Here is a 21,823-nt window from a genome sequence, read left to right as displayed (position 1 = left end):
ATGTCGCCTCAGAGTGTGACAGAGGCCGCAGATGTCACCTATGAGGCGCTGATTCACACCTGGCTAGAGACTGCGCAACCCTAGAGGTGGTCAGGGAACAATCCAGAGAGTCCAGAGAGCAGGCTAGATCTTATGCTGCTGTTGTGAAGAATGTTCCTCCACCTCCCCCCCTCCTCCTCCTGAGGAGATTCCTGTGGAGGAGACAGTTATTCAGGAGATGGTGGAGGTGTCTGCACAAACTGTTTAGGATCTGTTGTCCGCTGAAGAGGATAGGGCACCGCCTCCTGAGTTGGAGGTGCCCCAGGTCACAGGTGAAACGATGGATGAGTCGGTATCCCTTAAAAGAAAGCAAGTTCCGCCTTCTCAACAAGTTGATGAATATCCGAGTTCAGAGGGTGGGGATTGGGTAGACTCTCCTGCTGGTCACATAGACTCGGACTCGTCTTCTGTCACTGGCTATCTGGAAGATAGTTCTGTTAGTAATCTTGTTACAACGATGGGCTATAAAGACCCAGGAGAGGATGACTTTGCAGGTCCTTCCAAGCCAAAAAGAGGGCCTGGAGGGAGGGGTTTTGATAGGAGTAAGCGGCAGAAGTGATGTGAAAAGTCAATTTTCTTATGTGTAATATATGGTTTTCTCTGTTGGTTCTCTTAATGTGCAGAGTATATGCACTGCAGTAAGAAGATCTGCTATTTTTGACCTTATTTCAAATTATTCTTTTGACATTCTTTGCTTGCAGGAATTCAATTTACGAGAAGAACCAACAAATGCTGTATGGGCTGGTGGGGAAGCTGTGTGGTCTGTATCACAAGGGAGGAGTGGTGGGGTGGGGATTTTGTTTAAGGGGAGGGAAATTCATGTCAAACAGGTAATCCATCTAGTTCAAGGGAGAGTGTTACTGGTGGTTTTTGAATTTCGATGGGAGTGTTATAGATTATTTAACGTTTATGCACCGACTGGGAGGAAAGAGAGGGGGGAGGTTTTTGAAAGACTGTATTTTTTTCTTGGGGGGAGGGAAAAAACCTTCTTAGTTGGGGACTTTAACTTTACAATAGATAGAGGGGATAGGAGTAATGTGCGGGGTGGCGGGGAGAGTGGGATGAATAGTACGGGAAAACAGTTAAAAGAATTGGTCAGTTTATTTAATCTCAAAGATGCTTTCAGGGAGAAAGATGATGGTTCTTTTGGTTTTACCTATTTCAATAACACTGGGAATATCTCATCTAGAATCGATTTTGTTTTTGTTTCTAGGTCTCTGTCCGTCAAGGAGTTTAAAAGGAGAAGGGTCCCTTTAAAAGGAGGGGTCCTGTTCCAATTTTAGTTTTGCCCATTCTGCAAATTCAGTGCGCCAATCTGGCTCATCCTCGTTGAGATGCTGTAGTAGCTGGAGTTTGTAAGGGTGCCATTTGTGAGTAGCTAATATCCGCCGAAGGGATGTTCGACTAATGCCACTCTCCAGTGACATACGGCGAGTGCTACGCTGTGGGCTCTTGCTGAATGAAGCTAGGACAGCCACTGATGTTTCTTCATTAGAGACAGATTTCATGCGTCCACATTTTGGCAAATCCAACACTGAACCAGTTTCACGAAACTTAGCAAGCAGTTTGCTAACTGTAGCATGGGAGATTAGTGGTCTCGTAGGGTGTCTTGCATTGAAATCTGCTGCAATGACCCGGTTACTGTGTTCACCAGACATCAACACAATTTCTATCCGCTCCTCAAGTGTTAACCTCGGCGACATGTCAATGGCTGTAAACAAAGAGAAACTTGTAAATAACTCATGAAAGAATAAATTTACGTTAAAACCAAGCACACCATTGTTTTTCTTGTGAAATTCCCAATAAGTTTGATGTGTCACATGACCCTCTTCCTATTGAAAAAACAAAAGTTGGATTCAAAATGGCCAACATCAAAATGGCCGCCATGGTCACCACCCATCTTGAAAAGGTTCTCCCCTCACATATACTAATGTGCCACAAACAGGAAGTTAATATCACCAACCATTCCCATTTTATTAAGGTGTATCCATATAAATGGCCCACCCTGTAGTTTGGAAGGTGAGTGTCTGAGTTATGTTGAGGGTAGTTTAAATACAGTGGATAAAAGAGTTTTTGAGTAGTGATGTTAGGAAAAGTGAAATAGAAATAGCTGTGAATGGGATGAGGAAAGGGAAAGTGGCGGGGAGTGAAGGGCTGCCTGTTGAATTTTATTGTACGTTTTGGGAGATGATTGGAGATGATGTGTAGAAAGTATGTAAGGAGGTGTGGGAAAAAGGGAATTAATAAAAAGTATGAAAGAAAGTATAATTTTGTTATTGTATAAGAAGGGTGAGAATAAGTGCTTGAAAAATTGAAGGCCGATAGCGCTTCTAAATTGTGACTACAAAATTATTGCTAAAGTAATAGCAGGTAGAGTGTATGGTTGGTGAAGAACAGTGGTGTGCTGTACCAGGTAGGAGGATTTCTGAGTGTTTGGTTGGTTTGGATGTATTGTATGATTGTAAAACTAGAAAACAAGGTGTGGCTGTTGTGGGTGTGGATTTTGAGAAAGCGTATGATAGGGTTGTACATGAGTTTATGTTTAAAGTCTTAGAGAAGATGGGAGTGCCTGAGAAGATGATTGGATGGATTGGGTGTTTGTATAAAGGTATTGTGAGTAAGATTCAGGTGAATGTTTTTTTGAGCAAGGAAGTGCGTGTTAGGTCTGGTGTGAGACAGGGTTGTCCCTTGTCTCCAATTCTATTCATTTGTGCGATTGAGCCATTGTTAGGGATGATTAGGCGTGATAAAGTGATGAGAGGTGTGGATGTTCCAGGAAGCATGGGTAAAGATGTGCGTGTGATTGGCTATATGGATGATGTGACGGTGGTGTGCAAGTCCATGGCGGCGGTTAGAAGGTCTAAATTGTTGATTGAATGTTTTTGTCTGATGAGTGGTTTTAAATTAAATGTGGATAAGAGTGGGTGCAAGTTTTTTTGGGAATGGATGGAAAATGATATTTGCGTGTGGCCGGTAATAGAGGGTGGCAAAAAAGTGTTAGGAGTGATTTTTGATGATTTATTTGGGAAGGCAAATTGGGATGGGGTGCTTTCTAAAGTACAAAAGAAAATCCATTTTTGGTCTTTAAGGACTTTATTTATTGAAGGAAGAGTGCTGGTTATTAAGGCTGTTATTTTACCTATTTTGTTGTATGTTAACTATGTTTCCCCTCCCCCCCCCTGATAGAACTCTAGCAAAAGTAATTTGAATGGTATTTTTATTTCTTTGGAATTCGCGAATGGAGAAGTTAAAAAGAGATAAAGTGGTGAAGAAAAGGGTGAATGGTGGGAAAGGTATGATAGATATTGATAGGTTTTTGGCTGTGAAGTATGCAAGTTTCTGTATGACTGTTAGTAAATTGGAGAATGTGTTTGGTTGTATGTTGAGATATCTGGCAGGGAGAGTGTTATTAACCCTTTCATGACCAAGGGTCATTGATGCCCCAGTGTCCAGGTCAAATTTTATAAAACTGACATGTGTCACTTTATGTGGTAATAACTTTGGAACACTTATTTATCCAAGCCATTCTGAGATTGTTTTCTCGTGACACATTGTACTTCATGATAGTCATAAATTTGAGTCAATATATTTCACCTTTATTTATGAAAAAATCCCAAATTTACCAAAAAGTTTGAAAAATTAGCAATTTTCAAAATTTCAATTTCTCTGCTTTTAAAACAGAAAGGGATACCTCATAAAATATTTATTACTTAACATTTCCCATATGTCTACTTTATGTTGGCATCATTTTGGAAATGTCATTTAATTTTTTTGGGGACGTTAGAAGGCTTAGAAATTTAGAAGCAATTCTTAAAATTTAAGAAAATTTCTAAAACCCACTTTTTAAGAACCAGTTCAGGTCTGAAGTCACTTTGTGGGGCCTACATAGTGGATACCCCCATAAACGACCTTATTGTAGAAACTACACCCCTCAAGTTACTCAAAACTGATTTTACAAACTTTGTTAACCCTTTAGGTGTTCCACAAGAATTAAAGGAAAATGGAGAATAAATTTCAAAATTTCACTTTTTTGGCAGATTTTCCATTTTATTGCATTTTTTTCTTTAACACATCGAGGGTTAATAGCCAAACAAAACTCAATATTTATTACCCTGATTCTGAGATTTACAGAAACACCCCACATGTGATCGTAAACTGCTGTACGGGCACACGGCAGGGCGCAGAAGAAAAGGAGCACCATGTGGTTTTTGGAAGGCAGATTTTGCTGGACTGGTTTTAGATGCCATGTTCCATTTAAAGCCCCCCTGATGCACCCATCCAGTAGAAACTCCCAAAAAGTGACCCTATTTTGGAAACTTGGGGATAAGGTGCCAGATTTATTGGTACTATTTTTGGGGGCATATGCCTTTTTGATCGCTTGGTGTTGCACTTTTTGTGATGTACGGTGAAAAAAATTGCTTTTTGGCACTGTTTTTCTTTTTTACGGTGTTCACCTGAGGGGTTAGGTCATGTGATATTTTTATCAAGCATGTTGTTACGGACGCGCCAATACCTAATATGTACACTTTTTTTTTTATTTCACTTTAACACAATAATGGCATATTTGAAATAAAAAAAATTATGTTTTAGTGTCTCTGTGTTCTGAGAGCTATAGTTTTTTTTATTTTTTGAGCAACTTTCTTATGTAGGGTCTCATTTTTTGCGGGATGAGGTGACGGTTTTATTGCTACCATATTGTAGGACATACGCCTTTTTGATCGCTCGGTGTTGCACTTTTTGTGGTGTAAGGTGACAAAAATGGCTTTTTTGACAGTTTTTATTTTTTATGGTGTTTATCATACGGGGTCAATCATGTGATATATTTATAAAGACTGTCGTTACGGACGCAGTGATACCTAATATGTCTATTTTTTTTTTTTTTTTTATAGGAAAAGGCAATTTTTTTTTTAATTACATTTTTATTTATTTATTTATTTTTACTTTTATTATTTTCACTTTTTTTTATCAAGTCCCACTTGGATCTTGAAGATCCAGTGGGGCTGATGGCTGTACTATACTTCGCAATGCTTTTGCATTGCAAAGTACAATACTATCAAATGTCCTGTAGATGGCGACACCGGGCGCTTTTGCAAATGGCATGGCAACCATCGGGCACTGCAATCACAGCGCAGCAGCCCCGATGGTTGAGAGAGGGAGCCCCCTCCCTCTATTAACCCCATGGATGCCGCTACCGCGGCATCTAAGGGGTTACAGCAGAGTGTCAGCATACAGCTGACACTCGCTGCTGATGTCGGCGGCTCAGGAATGGAGCCGCCGACATCAAATAAAGCAGGGGGACCGCATCGGGGGCAAGAGGCACAGATAGGGGGCAGCGCTGTAAAGGGGGGGGCATGGCCAGCAGGAGGGGGCACATTTTGGGGGTTGATCATGCATACATGGCGGGGAGTAGGCGGACCGCATCAGGGATACAAAAAATGGATGGGGGGGCGGGGATCGCATCGGAGGCAGGGCTCACAGGAGGGGTGGGGAGGTTGGAGGCACACAGGAAGGGGGCACAGATGGGGGGGCTTCATTACACACTACTTTATTTCAGGCTCTGATCTGCAGAGCGCAGATCAAAGCCTGAAACCGGCATTTTAACACTGCCGCGATCCGATTGGTTAGTCTGCACAGACTAACCAATCGGATCGATTGCTAGCAAGGGGCCACTCTGATTGGCCCCTTGCTGGCATTGCTAGACTGTATGCTGTCCTTGACAGCAGCAGGGCAGGGGCAGAAGCTTTAATCCAAGCGCTTTGCAGCGCTTGGATTAAATAGCTGGCTTGATGTCTATACACGTGGTAGCTGCACGGGGTATGTGCAGATATCACGTATATATACAGATTGCGGTCGGGAAGGGGTTAAAATATCAATTGATGACTAGAGACTTGAGGGTACCCACTGGGTCTGACCCTCCCTGGTTCTATGCTAGGATAGATAGATGTATTAGAAGAAATGAGTTAAATAATGTGACTAGGGATGAGTGGTGTGAAAAGGGAAAGATAATGGGAATGTTAGAAGATAGAGAGACTGTTGAATGCGTGGATGGTTTGACAGAGGTTGAGAGTTAGAGAGTGTGGAAGAAAGTGTGCGATAAAGAGTAAACTAATAGACAGAAAGACTTGGCATGGATGCCGGTTCATAAGTGATAACCAACAAGAGAATTTCAGCGGAGGTGGGAATTGGTTAATAGTGAGGTGTGTCCAAGAGATGGTTGTGGAGAATGTGAGAATTATATTCATTTATTTTGGGAGTGTGAATACGTCAAGAGTGTTTGGAAAGGTATGGAAAAAATAATAAAAGGTTTGACTGGGGTTGAAGTGTTGTCTTTTTACATGATGATGTATGGATTGTGTGGTTTGGGTAGAAAGGAAGCGAGAGTGTTGTGGTTTATTGTGAGTTGTGTAAAAGAAGTTCTGTGGGATGTGCATAATATTTTTGTGTTTAAGCAAAGTATGATTGAGGTGAATGAAAGTCTGGGCATGATTCGTAGAAGGTTATTTTTATATGTACTCAATGATCGAGCAAAATTGGGTATTGATGATGCTGAAGGCATAGGAAATATAAAAAATGGAAATTCTGGTTGAGATGATAAATTTTTTTGTCTTCTTTTTTTCGCAGGAATGAGAAGTTATGTTATAAATTACTATGTTATTATGAAGAGATTCGAAATAATTACTATGTACCATAATGTTTATTTTATGTATTGAGAGTTGTTTTCTCTGACATTTTCCCGTATTATTGTTTAGGTCGAGTCTTTTTGCATATTTTAAATAAATAAAATAAATAAAAAATCTGTTCTTATCAGTTTAATATCTGATACGTCCCCTATCTGGGGACCATATATTAAATTGATTTTTCGAACAGGGAGATGGAAAAAGAGCTTGTTCTGTCCACTCCATGCATTGAGCTGGTATTGCAGTACCTCCAGGACCGATGCACCCCTTCTAATCCAGTATGAAAAAACTGAATGAAATAGATAGATTGCAAGCATCATCCTTCCAGCAAGCAAGTGGAAAGTTGTGTGTGTCCTGCCTCAGGAGTCTGCACTTCAGCTTCTCCTCTGTCTGCCCAGTCAGTCAGTCAGTCAGTCAATGCTGTGCTGCTTTCTGCATATAATACCTGCATCTAGTCTGTCAATCTCCTCCTAATTGCATCAGCTGTTGGTTTGTTCCAGCACCAAGCAACCCAGCCAGCCAGTCTCCTCACACCCTAAATCCAATTAAGACTAATGGGTTAATTGGCTTATCACCTGAATGAAGTGTTTGGACCTCCACGCACCTTACCTTGGGTTTGATTTGGGCCTGTTGTGCACACCTGGGATGCTGAGTTGTCCCTGGGAATTGACACTTTTGTAGCAAGTTGGCTGGATGTAACCATTTTCCTTTTCCAGTGCTTTAATAAATGAGTAAAGTTTGCCTGTGTATCCCTCTTGTGGATCTATCATTTGAACTGGATTACTTGGAGGCTAAAAAGTAGTCCAGCACTTCTTATGTATCTGCAGCAGCAGCTGGACCTACCTTGTCTGGACAATGGATAGAACACTGCATTTGTCACAGGAGTCTTGTCAGGTCAGAGGTCAAGTAAGGTCAGGTCAGTGGATGACATCACAAGGGCCCTGACATCACAATCAACAATGCATACCCTTTTTTTTTTTTTTTTCCACTACTTCTCCATTCACTCCTCCTATCAGTTTTTCTGCTTGGCCTGCTTTGGCACCAGGAATTGCGTGCGAAGAAAAGGCGTGGCCAAAAGTGGCGGGTGGGCGGAGCTATGCAGATGGCGAACACGAAGAGGAGCATGCTGGTGATTTCTGAGCGTATGACGCACGTTTTCCCTGGTTTGTGAGAGAAAGAAGCCTCCCGGACTGTGGCTGGGGCTAAGGGCCTGTAGGCTGTTGCCTTGAGAAGTGCTCTGCATTGTGGAGAAGCGACCCGGTTGTCGAGGCCGAGCGGTTTATCGCTTCTCGGCCTTCCGGCTAAGATCAAGTGTCTTGGCCGGAGGAAGCATTGCCATGCCCTTGGCCCTGTGGCATCGCCTTTTTTAAAGGCTTCAGCCACTTGCTGCTTTTGGGGGTAGGCACTGGCTTACTGAAGAGAGGTGATCATGGTCGTGTCTATCTGCCACACAAATGACCGGGAACCCCGGGTCCGGAATGGAGTTTCTATCTACGTTGCCAAGGAAAAGAGGGATGCCTTTCGTTTGGAATTCTTTGTGCGGGAAGTTCTCTACAAGATTCTTCGTGTCAATAAGAGCGACATCTTTTGTCTACAAGGTCTTCGACAAGGCACGTATACTTTAGTTTTGGATTCTGTATCTGTTTATCAGAACTTTTACCATTGCCTTAAAGATAATTAATTTAACATGAGGTTAGACGGCTTAAGTTTCACTTTATTATCAAAAGAGGATGTCCATTTGATTGTACTCATGTATAATCCGTACGTGAGTGTTGACCATATTGAACTTTTTTTGCAGAATTATTGCTCCCATGTGAAATACTCGCACAAAATACTGAACTCTGAAGGCTTGTGGTCTGGTAAACATAAATTTTTTGTTCGTTTTGGAGAGGACCCTACTGGTCCTGCTGGTATACGTTATCCGACCAAAAACTTTGCTATTGGGAAAAATTCAGGTGTTCTTTTTTTTGACAATGCTCCAGCCTTTTGTCGAAATTGCAAGACATATGGTCATACCTTGGAGAATTGTATTTCATCTACTCGGTGTAATTGGTTGTGGCAAAACTGGACACTCAGCTAGATGTTGCAACAATGATCCTGTTTGTAATGTTTGTGGCATAGAAGGTCATGCATTTAGTAGATGTCCCTCAAGGTCTGATATACGGACTTATGCGGATGTAATGACTAGACAATCCGTCCCATCTAGACTTGTAAAGAGAGGGGAAGTAAATTCTGTGCTTCAGGTGCATGTTGCAGGAGGCTCGGTAGAGCCAGTGTCCTTGGCAGAAGGGGCAGAAAACCCCAAGTGTCCAGTAATCCAAGCAGTAGAAGTGGCTGAGGAAATTACAGCAAGTATGGTTGCTGAAGTTCTGGCAGAGGGCAATGCGGAAATGGACATTAGTGAGTTATCGAACTTTGTTGCTGATGTGCAGTCTGGTCTTCATGGTGATGGTGAGGGGGGTTCTCTCTCTCCCCTTCCCGCATCTCCTGTATTGTGGGAGGCTCAGGAGTCTCCTCGTGAAGAGACTAGTGGAATGGAGACTGGTGGTCAAGTTGATTTCAACACAGCTGTTGCACGGAGTATTGAAGATGATCTGAGTCAAATTCCAAAGCGTCAAAAGGTGATGTCTCCAATAAGTGAAGAGGAGTTAAGTCCTGAGAGGGTTGTGCATCCAGGGTACTCAATCTCGCCTAGTGCATCTTTTTTAGACGGAGGAGAAGGTGCTATCTGCGCCACCGGTTACCCGTCTCTCGACGGAGTAGGTTGAGGAAAACTTGGTGTACCGGTAATTACACCATGCAAAATATTAAAGTATGGAGACCCAAATTACATGTCATGTGATATCCCTAAATGTTCGTGTGTTGAAATATAAGGCAAGACGGGTTGCTATTTTTGACTACCTTAAAAATTTCAAAGCGGATATTATTTGTCTTCAAGAGTGTGGCATCTTAGACAATTCATGTCAGAAAGACTGGTTCGAGGGGGCTTCTATTTGGTCGGGATCCCCGACTAACAAAAACAATGGTGTTGGGATAATATTGGGGAATAGGGTCTTAGCTTTTGATAGTTACACTGTGGTGGAGACCGGTAGATGTATAATTGCAATTATAAAGTACGGGAAATGGAACGTGAGGGTGGTTAATGTGTATGCGTCTGTTAAGAAAGAAGAGAGGTTGGAATTGCTTGATAAATTGAGTGTGTATCTGACTGGTAGAATGCCTACTATTGTTTTAGGCGACTTTAACTGTGTGATTGAGGGAAACAAAAAGGATGTTACTAGGAGGAGATTGTGTCGGTTGATTTCTGATCTCTCACTAATAGATGTTGCAGCTTCTAAAGGGGGTACTCCACCTGATACGTATTTTTCATATAGGGATAATATTAGTTCAAGATTAGATTTCTTTTTTGTTAATAAGGGTTTATCATGTAAAAGTTTTTCACAAAGTCATGTACATAGGTGATTTTGTTAACAGGCGTGGGAGAGGTGTATGGAAACTGAACGTGAGACTGTTAGAAGACGAAAGGATTTTGGGTGATTTTAGAAGTATGTATGAGCGGTGGAAACTGAAGAAGGATGATTTTGATGACATATTAAAATGGTGGGATTGGATTAAAGCTAAGATCAAGAATTTTTTTGTAAGGTGGGGTTACAAAAAGGCAAAGATATTAAGGAAGGAACATGAAAATTTGAATAGAAGATATGAATGGTTACTGCGATTGCGTGCTATGGGAGAGGATGTTAAGTGTTTTGTTGGATGATGTAGGAAAACTAAGGAAATTGATTGTGGAAAAGAAGGGGAAGGAGTTAATATACAGATCTAAGATAGAACTGTTAGAGAAGGACGAATAATGTACTTAGTTTTTCTTTAAAAAAGCTTGTGGTATGAGAAATGATATGGATGAGATTTTGAACAATAATGATGTATGTGTCAAGGGTGAAGAGATGATGAAAGTAGTTGAAAATTTCTATCAAAGTTTATTTTCTATCAAGTGGATTGATAAAAGTTTGATGTATGATGCTCTAAATAAACTGGATGATAGGTTGACTGAGGATGAGTGTAAGTTTTTGTCTGTTGAGATTACAAGGGATGAAATTATGAAAATGTTGATGGAAAGTAAGAAAAATAAGACGCCTGGTATTGATGGTCTGCCTGTTGAATTATATATAAAAGCATGGGAATGGTTGGGTAATGATTTGGTAGATGTTTTTAAGTATATGTGGGAACATGGCGTTATAAGTGAAAGTATGAAACAGAGTGTGGTTGTCTTAATATATAAGAAGGGGGATAAAAAAAAAGTTGGAAAACTGGAGACCAATATCCTTATTGAACTCAGATTATAAAATTTTCAGTAAGTGTTTGGCAGGAAGAATGAGAAGGGTAATTGGAAGTGTAATAAATGATGATCAAGTATGTGCTGTGCCTGGAAGGAGTATGAGTGATAATCTAATTCTTGCGCGTGATTTGATTGGTGATAGTATGTGTAGGAAGCAAAAATGTATGGTATTTATGATTGATTTTGAAAAGGCCTTCGATAGAGTTTTGCATGAATTTATGTTTATGGTTTTGTTAAGAATGGGGGTTCCGAAGAAATTTCTGGGTTGTATTGAAAGTTTATATAAGGAAGCTAAAAGTTGTATTTTGGTTAATGGTAGGCTGAGTGATGTAATTGAGGTTAAATCGGTAGTGAGACAGGGATGTCCTTTGTCCTTTATGTTGTTTGTGTGTGTTATTGAGGTTTTTATTGTGTATTATAAGGAAGGATAAAGTTATGAATGGTATGCTGATTCCGGGGAGTATGGGTAAGTCTGTTAATGTATTAGGTTATATGGATGATGTGGTTATTGTAAATAATAATATGGCAGCAATTAGGAGAGGGAAACTTTGTCTAGACTTCTTTTGCAGTGCAGGTTTCAGAGTTAATTGGTCAAAATGTGTTTTTAAATGTTTTAGAGAGAAGAATATTATTTTGGAGGGTGTTAAGAATGAAGTGGGTGCTGTGAAGATTTTAGGTGTGTGGTTTAATGATGATTTGAGTGGATGTGAAAGTTGGAATGAATGTGGAAAAAAAATAGAAAATAAGATATGAATCTTACCAGTCAGGGATAATTCTCTGAGCCTCCAAAAGTTTGTTATTAAGGCGGTGATCTTGCCCATTATTCTCTTTGTTTTCTCTATTTTCCCTGGTAGTGTTAGGAATGCAAGAAAGGTCGAAAGAATAATTTTTCTTTTTCTTTGGGGTAGTCGAATGGAAAAACTTAAAAGAGAGTCTGTGTATAAATTGATAAAAAATGGTGGATTGGGTCTGGTGGATTTACATATTTTCTTGAGTGTTAACTATATTAAATTAATTGTGGTTTTACTTGAGAAGAAGAATAAATGTTCACATATGGTTCGGTATATTTCTGGATGGTTGTTGTATGGATTGAAGTGGTATGTACGTGATGCGAGGGTTCCAGTTGCATTTAGATGTCCTGTGTGGTATGTTTGTATTATAAGTTTTATTAAAAAGTATGATTTGTGGTCACTTAGTATGAATGATTTAAAGTCTAAGAAAATGGTGATAGAGAAGATTCGCAAGGATGAAATTGTATGTGATATTGTAGGTTTGAAGCAGAGTGAGGTTGTTTGCGTAAGTGTGATTTGTCGGCTACTGAATGTGTGAGATTGATATTGTCTAGGTTGTATGTGATATATCAATGGGAATGGTGGAATGGATGCGGAAGGTATATGGAAGCATAAGAAATGGTTTTTCTTGGTTAAGGTATATGTTTTTTTCTTGCACAAGAAATAAATATACAAATTGTGTGCCACGATGCTGAGGTTATAAATGCATTTCCAGAAGTATGAATATACTTGGATTGCTTGCTTGTCAAGTTGCAATTATCTAACCACTGAGTGGTTAAGAAAAAAAAATTATAATCTTGTGTGCTGCACTTGGTTGGAAGTCAGAAGGTGTTCCTGGGTACCCTCTCTCTCGGCCTGGGGGGGTCGTTCAGGTTTATAGCCTGGACTTCACCCCACTGCTGCTATTGGCAGAGAGGCTTAGTCCTGGGAACTTCGAGTTGCGATCCCCCGTTACCTCCAGGAGACGACTGGAGGAGCATTCGTATCCTTGCATTCGCAGAGATATTCAAAAGCGCCATTTTTACAACTATGGCAGATGACCGACGAGGTCGAGGAGGAGGACGAGGTCGAGGAGGAGGACAAGGTCGAGGAGGAGGACGAGGTCGAGGAGGAGGACGAGGTCGAGGAGGAGGACGAGGTCGAGGAGGAGGACGAGGTCGAGGAGGAGGACGAGGTCGAGGAGGAGGACGAGGTCGAGGAGGAGGACGAGGTCGAGGAGGAGTAGTTTGAGGAGGAGGACGAGGTCGAGGAGGAGTAGTTCGAGGAGGAGTAGTTCGAGGAGGAGGAGGAGGAGGAGGAGAAGAAGAAGAAGAAGAAGGAGGAGGAGGAGGAGGAGAAGGAGCTCGAGGAGGAGGAGGAGGAGGAGGAGGAGAAGGAGCTCGAGGAGGAGGAGCTCGAGGAGGAGGAGATGGAGCTCGAGGAGGAGGAGATGGAGAAGATTTTACCTTAATTGGAAAAGGAGGACGACCTGAAAAGAACGGAGAAAATAAGAGAGGACCACTGAAGGAGGATGGAGGTAGAAGAGGAGCCGATAAAGAAAAGACCAGAGGAGGAATGAAAGAATTAAGAGAGAACATTCCCAGACAACAACAAGAGGAGAACCAAATCCCAGACTACACCCGTATAAAAGATACAGTGCGCCTTTTTGTAACCGAAGAAAAGAAAGAGAAGTATAACCTATAATATCGGTATACAAAAACAAGAAATTCTAGCAATACAGGACTATCCAAGGCGCAGAATATTTGATGTTACCTTTATGACAAATGCGATTTTTTTAGATTTTGTAGCTAGAATCCCGAGTGTTAAGAAAGAAAAAAGAGTAGAGGGCTTAAAAATTTATGAACATGAGGCGGATGAATCTAAAACTGTGGTCATTAAAATGTATAATCCCTTTGCCAATGAGAAAATTATCGCCGCCTTTTTAAGCCAATATTTTAACAAAATTTTATCTGTAACCAAAATTTTTAACAGTGCTGGGATTTGGACTTCTAAGTGGTTATATAAGGTTATCTGTCGCAGCGACCCAGACTTTCCAGGGGGATTCATACTTCCCCCGGCCCGGTTTAAACTAGGGGATATAGTGGGAGACTTATTCTTTGCCAAAATGCCGTCATACTGTAGAAGATGTAAAAATGATGGGCATGTTGTATAAAACTGCAAAAGTACATGTAGGAATTGTGGAAGCAAAGAACATGATGTTAGAGAATGTATGAAAGAGAAAAGATGTCACTCTTGTTTTAATTTCGGTCATTTAATGCATTTTGTCCTTTTAGAGAGAAAGCCGAGGCGCAGCCAGGGGGGTCAGCTGAGTGATGGAAGCTCCTCTCCTGGGACAATGGAATCAGTAGGCTCTGGGATGGCTGGAGGAGACGGTGATGTGAGCGACATTTCTGGCTTAGCCGATTGATGCCCGAAGCTGTGCCTTAGGTAAGAAAAATATATCCTTTTAAACTTCCAACCATGGCTTTTTTAAATGGCATTTCTTTTAACACCCGCATCGTACATTCCAGATCTAAAAGATTAGCGCTTTTTAATTATTTATCGGTTTTCACTGCAACAGTCTTTTTCTTACAAGAATGCTGTATTCCCCAAAGGCAAGATTATAAAAAATACAAGATAGACTGGAAGCAGGGGCCATCAGTATGGTCCGGTTCAAACAAATCTAGGTCTGCGGGAATAGTGATTTTATTTTATAGTGAATGTTCTTATCGATTGTATTAACGAGATTTTACCTGGTAGGATTTTATTGGTAAAAGCTTTTATTGATGCTTTTAGATGGCAGTTTTTAAATGTTTATGGTTTTACGGATAAAAAGGAGAGAGCTGAAATGTTAGAGATTTTACCCCTTTGATTTTAGCAGGAGATTTTAATTGTATTTCAAGAGGGGAGTGCCGGACCTCAAACACAGTTAGTAGAAATTATGACAAAACCTCCTCGATGTTGAAAAATCACAGATTTTAAACTAACTGATGTTTTTTAGAAATGTAATAGATTTATCTGAAGAGGCCGGCGCAATCTGGAGTAATGCTACATGTAAGTCCAGAATTGATTTTATTTTCTGCTCTTATTAAATACTGCCTTTTAGTTGTTAGCTTTTATCAAATGTGTTTTCAGACCATAAATTATTGTGTTTTAAGGTACAGTATGGCAGAAAAGAGAAAAAGAAAAAAAGTTGGAAATTAAACATCTCCCTACTAAATGACTCCAACATTTTATCAGATTTTATTGTGTTTTATAAGCGCTGTAGACGGGTAAAAAATCCCCAAGAATCAACAGTAGTTTGGTGGGAAAAGATGAAACTAAAAATAAGGGGAATTTTAGAGCCAAAGAGAAAAAGAGTTTTATGAAAAATTAAATACCCGTCTACAGACGAAATATAGGCTCCGAGATCTGGTTATAGATGTAAGTAAAGAAATTATAGAGAGTAAAAAATAAATATCCAAGTGCCTGGAGCAGAAAGGAAAAGAACTTATATTTCGTTCTAGAGTAAAGCACCTAGAGGAGAACGAAACTTGCTCCAGGTATTTAAAAAAAAAAATACAGCAAAAGCGTACCCAGATCGAGGAGCTTAATGGTGAAAAAGAAAGCCCATTAATTTTATGCAGATCTTTTTAATGAGAAAAGAATTGATAAATATTTCTTGAAAGACTCACTGAAGGTGGTGGAAAATGTTTTAGATCTTAACTCTCAAAATCTTTTATTACAGGACATTACCGAATTTTTTTTTTTAGAAACAGTGAAAAGTTTTAAAAAAGAGCCGGTCCTGATGATATACCCATTGAGTTTTATAGGGAAGATTTATTTTACCTTTTTAAAAACATTTTTTAACCCTTTTTGCAGCGCTGAAAACAGGAGGCAAGTTCTCATAAAATATTTTAAAAAAGTAAAGTAGCTTATTTATTCTTTTGTCAACGCGTTTCAAGGGCGCACAGCCCTCTTCGTCAGGACAATAAAAGCATATGTTGTATCATATTAAAACATCGTCTTTTAAAAGGGGTATTTTGGCGCGCAGGCCAGTGGTTTGCTGGGCGGGGAGCTGATGTGCATGACGTCATTTGTGGCGTCACTTGGAGGAACGCCCATCACTATCTGGCTGTCACTAAGGATATGGTGATCGCTATTTTTTAGCGGCTGGTTGCTAACTATATGGTATGCATGTCTTTTTGTTAGTATTAGTATGTGCTGGCCGGCTTTTCATTGTTACGGTGGTGTGCGGCATGTTTCGATACCCTGATCTGGTGTTTCGTGCATATTTTGGGCTGCTGCCGGCACTGTAAAGTAGGGGGGATAAGTGACTCGGCAACGCTCCAGGTGCCCGTAGGTGTCAGACTACAGTAGCGCTATGGTTTGCTGTGATGACAGCATGATGGGTGGGGGGGGGGGGGGGGGGGGGGCCGTCCTGAGTTGCTTATCAGGGTGCTGCAAGTGGCGGACTATGTTGGCGCTATGTTTTTTTGTGTGTGTAGGGAGCGGACTGTGGTCTGCTGCTGGGTTTCGATGTTCTTATGGGTAAGGGGGTATTTCACTATGAGGCAGCAATGGGAGCGCATCACAGATAGCCGTATTTTTGTGCATGTGAATGCAGCAGGGTCCCTGTGTTTAATCTCTTACGGAGGGAAGGTATATCCTTTGGAGTTGTTTTCTGGCATTTTGACCAGGTAAAAAGGAAGGAGTGCAGTGATTCTTCTTAGTTGGGGATTGTATTTTTATTTTTATTTTATGTTTGTATATATATATAAGCCCAGGATTCTGTCTTATCATATTGTGTATAGTCAAAATACTGTCGGTAAATTTTTATGTTTGTGTATATTGATATTAATATTTATTTGTTTTGTTTTTTGTAGATTGCGTTTTGTTTGTTAGGATTCCGGGCTGAAGACGGTCATATCGTCCGCAGGTAGTATCACTGTATTTGTCATTTGTTTTGTAGCAGAGAGTGCTGTCACAGGAAAGGGAAGGTGTTGTATTTTTGTTGATATGTTTTGATGTGGCAACATTTTATCAAAGGTGTTTCTATATTTATAACTTGAAACAGGGGTTGGGTACCTTGTTAGTTGTATTTTGGTCATGGGATGGGAGGATAACGGGAAATATATTTCATTAGGAAATGAATTGGAGGGTGTATGTTTACAGTATGGTTTCTGAAATTGCGTTGAGCCCATATGGTGCAAGGGTATCCAGCTGGTATATCCAGTATACTTCTCTCTTTTGTAGAGTATTAAATCTGTTGAAGGGATTTTCTGGTATAAAATCGATTGGGGTACTGGTTAGGGGGTGTTTTTCTTTATCAATTGTTGATGCACAGTGTCTGGAAAGGCTGTGTTTGAGGCATTGTCTGCGTATATTGTATCTGTGTTGGTTTACATGGTTATGTAGGCCCTGGGTTGTGCGTCCCACATACTGGAGGCCACATTTACATTCGATCAGGTATATCACGTAGCAAGTTTGACATGTCATATGGTGTTTGATCATGAACGTGGATCCATTTTTGTTTGAAGAGAAATGTGTGCGGTTGTGTGTAATAACCTTACAACATAGGCAGGTTTTTATTCCGCATTTAAAACTGCCTTTCTGGTCTGGCCTATCTCTTTCCGCGTTTTTTTCATGTTGTCTTGGTTTGCTGGGGGCTAGCATGTTTTTCATAGTGGGGGCTCTTCTGTGAATGATTCTTGGTTGTGATGACAGATATTTATCGAGACAAGGATCTTGTTGTAAAATATGCCAGTGTTTGGCTAATATTGAACGGATGGTTTTGTTAGATGTGTTATATTGGGTAATTAGGCTTAAGTGCATCTCTGATTTTTGTTCATTCTTAGTACCTTTTTCTAGGCAGGTTTTTTGTGATATTTGTGCGGTTTTTTCGTATGCGTCCTTTATTAGTTTTTTAGGGTACCCTTTTTCATTTAATCTTTTTTGTATTATTTTTGCTTGTAGGATAAAGTCTTCCACTTTTGTGCAGTTCCGTCTGATTCGTTTGTATTGGCTGTAGGGGATTCGTTTGTATTGGCTGTAGCTATCTACACGACTCCTGTCAACTCATCCGCGAACTAAGCGACATTCCATACAAAGACACATACGCCCTGTTCACTATGGATGTCACTGCACTATATTCCAATATACAACACGAGCTAGGGATAAAATGTATAAATAGAGTACTATCAAACGATAAAACATTAAATCCACAACAGATAACCTTCCTCTTAGAAAGTCTAAAATTCATTTTAGAAAACAACTTTTTCATCTATAACCACACCACATATCACCAGCGCAGGGGGACCGCGATGGGGACGAAAGTGGCACCGACGTTCGCAAATCTTTTTATGGGCGAATTCAAGAAGGAACACATCTTGAACACCGCCAAACCAAACAAACATATCATCTACTATAGGAGATATATAGATGACCTGTTCATCATCTGGGATGGTAGTGATAAGCAAGCCCAAGACTTCTGCACCCAGCTAAACGCCACAGACTGGGGAATCTCTTTTACCCCAAGTTTCAACAAGACAACAATTGACTTTCTCGACATTACAATCACCAGTGCGAATAACCATCTGACAACCAAAACATACTTCAAAACAGTAGACACAAACAGTTATATACATTTCACAAGCTTTCATCATAAAAAATGGCTCAAAAATATCCCCTACAGCCAATACAAATGAATCAGACGGAACTGCACAAAAGGGGAAGACTTTATCCTACAAGCAAAAATAATACAAAAAAGATTCAATCAAAAAGGGTACCCTAAAAAACTAATAAAGGACGCATACGAAAAAACCGCACAAATATCACAAAAAACCTGCCTAGAAAAAGGTACTAAGAATGAACAAAAATCAGAGATGCACTTAAGCCTAATTACCCAATATAACACATCTAACAAAACCATCCGTTCAATATTAGCCAAAAACTGGCATATTTTACAACAAGATCCTTATCTCGATAAATATCTGTCATCACAACCAAGAATCATTCATAGAAGAGCCCCCACTATGAAAAACATGCTAGCCCCCAGCAAACCAAGACAACATGAAAAAACCGCGGAAAGAGATAGGCCAGACCAGAAAGGCAGTTTTAAATGCGGAATAAAAACCTGTTTATGTTGTAAGGTTATTACACACAACCGCACACATTTCTCTTCAAACAAAAATGGATCCACATTCATGATCAAACACCATATGACATGTCAAACTTGCTACGTGATATACCTGATCGAATGTAAATGTGGCCTCCAGTATGTGGGACGCACAACCCAGGGCCTACATAACCGTGTAAACCAACACAGATACAATATACGCAGACAATACCTCAAACACAGCCTTTCCAGACACTGTGCATCAACAATTGATAAAGAAAAACACCCCAATCGATTTTATACCAGAAAATCCCTTCAACAGATTTAATACTCTACAAAAGAGAGAAGTATACTGGATATACCAGCTGGATACCCTTGCACCATATGGGCTCAACGCAATTTCAGAAACCATACTGTAAACATACACCCTCCAATTCATTTCCTAATGAAATATATTTTCCAATATAAAATATATAGAGCCTCTTTTTATTCTCCCTTTCCCGTTATCCTCCCATCCTATGACCAAAATACAACTAACAAGGTACCCAACCCCTGTTTCAAGTTATAAATATAGAAACACCTTTGATAAAATGTTGCCACATCAAAACATATCAACAAAAATACAACACCTTCCCTTTCCTGTGACAGCACTCTCTGCTACAAAACAAATGACAAATACAGTGATACTACTTGCGGACGATATGACCGTCTTCAGCCCGGAATCCTAACAAACAAAACGCAATCTACAAAAAACAAAACAAATAAATATTAATATCAATATACACAAACATAAAAATTTACCGACAGTATTTTGACTATACACAATATGATAAGACAGAATCCTGGGCTTATATATATATACAAACATAAAATAAAAATAAAAATACAATCCCCAACTAAGAAGAATCACTGCACTCCTTCCTTTTTACCTGGTCAAAATGCCAGAAAACAACTCCAAAGGATATACCTTCCCACCGTAAGAGATTAAACACAGGGACCCTGCTGCATTCACATGCACAAAAATACGGCTATCTGTGATGCGCTCCCATTGCTGCCTTATAGTGAAATACCCCCTTACCCATAAGAACATCGAAACCCAGCAGCAGACCACAGTCCGCTCCCTACACACACAAAAAACCATAGCGCCAACATAGTCCGCCACTTGCAGCACCCTGATAAGCAACTCAGGACGGACCCCCCCACCCATCATGCTGTCATCACAGCATCCATAGATCTACTGTAGTCTGACACCTACGGGCACCTGGAGCGTTGCCGAGTCACTTATCCCCCCTACTTTACAGTGCCGGCAGCAGCCCAAAATATGCACGAAACACCAGATCAGGGTACCGAAACATGCCGCACACCACCGTAACAATGAAAAGCCGGCCAGCACATACTAATACTAACAAAAAGACATGCATACCATATAGTTAACAACCAGCCGCTAAAAAATAGCGATCACCATATCCTTAGTGACAGCCAGATAGTGATGGGCGTTCCTCCAAGTGACGCCACAAATGACGTCATGCACATCAGCTCCCCGCCCAGCAAACCACTGGCCTGCCCGCCAAAATACCCCTTTTAAAAGACGATGTTTTAATATGATACAACATATGCTTTTATTGTCCTGACGAAGAGGGCTGTGCGCCCTTGAAACGCGTTGACAAAAGAATAAATAAGCTACTTTACTTTTTTAAAATATTTTATGAGAACTTGCCTCCTGTTTTCAGCGCCGCAAAAAGGGTTAAAAAAAAACACTACTTTTTATCTTCATACTTATTTCTCCTGCCACTTCTGGGGCAGAGAAAAAAGAACCTTTGGCAGCAGTACAGGACCCCGCATGCTGGACGGGAGAATACCAGCACAAGCCTTTTACAGTTGTTGTGGCTCCACACAACAACATACGGTAAACGCTTCTTGTATACAGTGCAATTAGACCAAAAATACAGCCACACACACGAGGCGCGGCCTCCTGTCTCTTTTTTCTCCTTTCTTTGGGTTCCTGGAAAAAAGGAGAAGACTCCTTGCTATACAAAAAAGGAGACAAAACAGACATCAAAATTTGGAGGCCTATCACCTTATAGAATTGTGATTACAAAATTATGGCCAAGATCTGCGCAAACCGGTTAAAAAAGATAATTCATAAGGTGATACATCACAACCAGGTCTGTGGGGTACCTGGGAGAAGCATTTGGGACAACTTAAATCTTTTAAAAGATGCCATAAACAATATTAAAGAGAGAAAAGGGAAGGCAGCAATTTTATCTTTAGATTTTGAGAAGGCCTTTGACCGTGTTTCACACTTTTATCTGTTCCAGGTCTTATGGAAAATGGGTATACCGGAAGGTTTTATACAATCTTTAAAGGCTTTTTATGACAACTGCACAAGTAAGATTTTAATCAACGGTTTTAAGACTCAGGATGTCTTTTTAAAATCAGGCGTAAAACAGGGGTGTCCCTTGTTCCCACTACTTTTTATCTGTGTGCTAGAGCCTTTTTTGTGCACCTTGAGAAGAGACAAACAAATAAGAGGAGTCCCCCTGCCGGGCGGGGGGGGGGGGGGACAAGAGGCCAAAGTTGTGGGGTACATGGATGAGGTAGCAATAATCTGCAGGGACACCCTGTCTGTACAAAAAGTCTCCAAGCAGGTGGAACATTTCTGTTGTTTCTCTGGTTTTAAAGTTAATTTTAATAAGAGTAACCTTTTAAACATTGGAGACATGATTTTAACAGACATTTCTATTCCTGAGTCTGAATCTGTGCAGGTTTTAGGTCTCACCTTCAGTGAGTCTAATGACGGGCTTAAAATCTGGGACACGGTGACAGAGAAAATAAATAATAAAATTTGTACGTGAAACCTTAGGAAGCTCACCATGGAAGGTAAAGTTTTAATTGCAAAAATGAT

At 40.4% G+C, this 21,823-nt stretch overlaps 1 non-coding gene across 1 annotated transcript; it reads left to right on the top strand.

Annotated features, from left to right (window-relative positions):
* Positions 1–6,803: 6,803 nt before the first annotated feature.
* On the top strand, positions 6,804–6,986 carry LOC121006451. The gene has a single exon (XR_005780283.1). It is a non-coding gene; the product is annotated as a U2 spliceosomal RNA (small nuclear RNA).
* The last annotated feature ends 14,837 nt before the right edge of the window (positions 6,987–21,823 follow it).

Source organism: Bufo bufo, chromosome 6 (assembly GCF_905171765.1).
Source record: "Bufo bufo chromosome 6, aBufBuf1.1, whole genome shotgun sequence".
Classification (NCBI taxonomy): domain Eukaryota; kingdom Metazoa; phylum Chordata; class Amphibia; order Anura; family Bufonidae; genus Bufo; species Bufo bufo.
The sequence above is the reverse complement of the archived record's forward strand: the minus strand, read 5'-3'. Positions and strand labels throughout refer to the sequence as shown.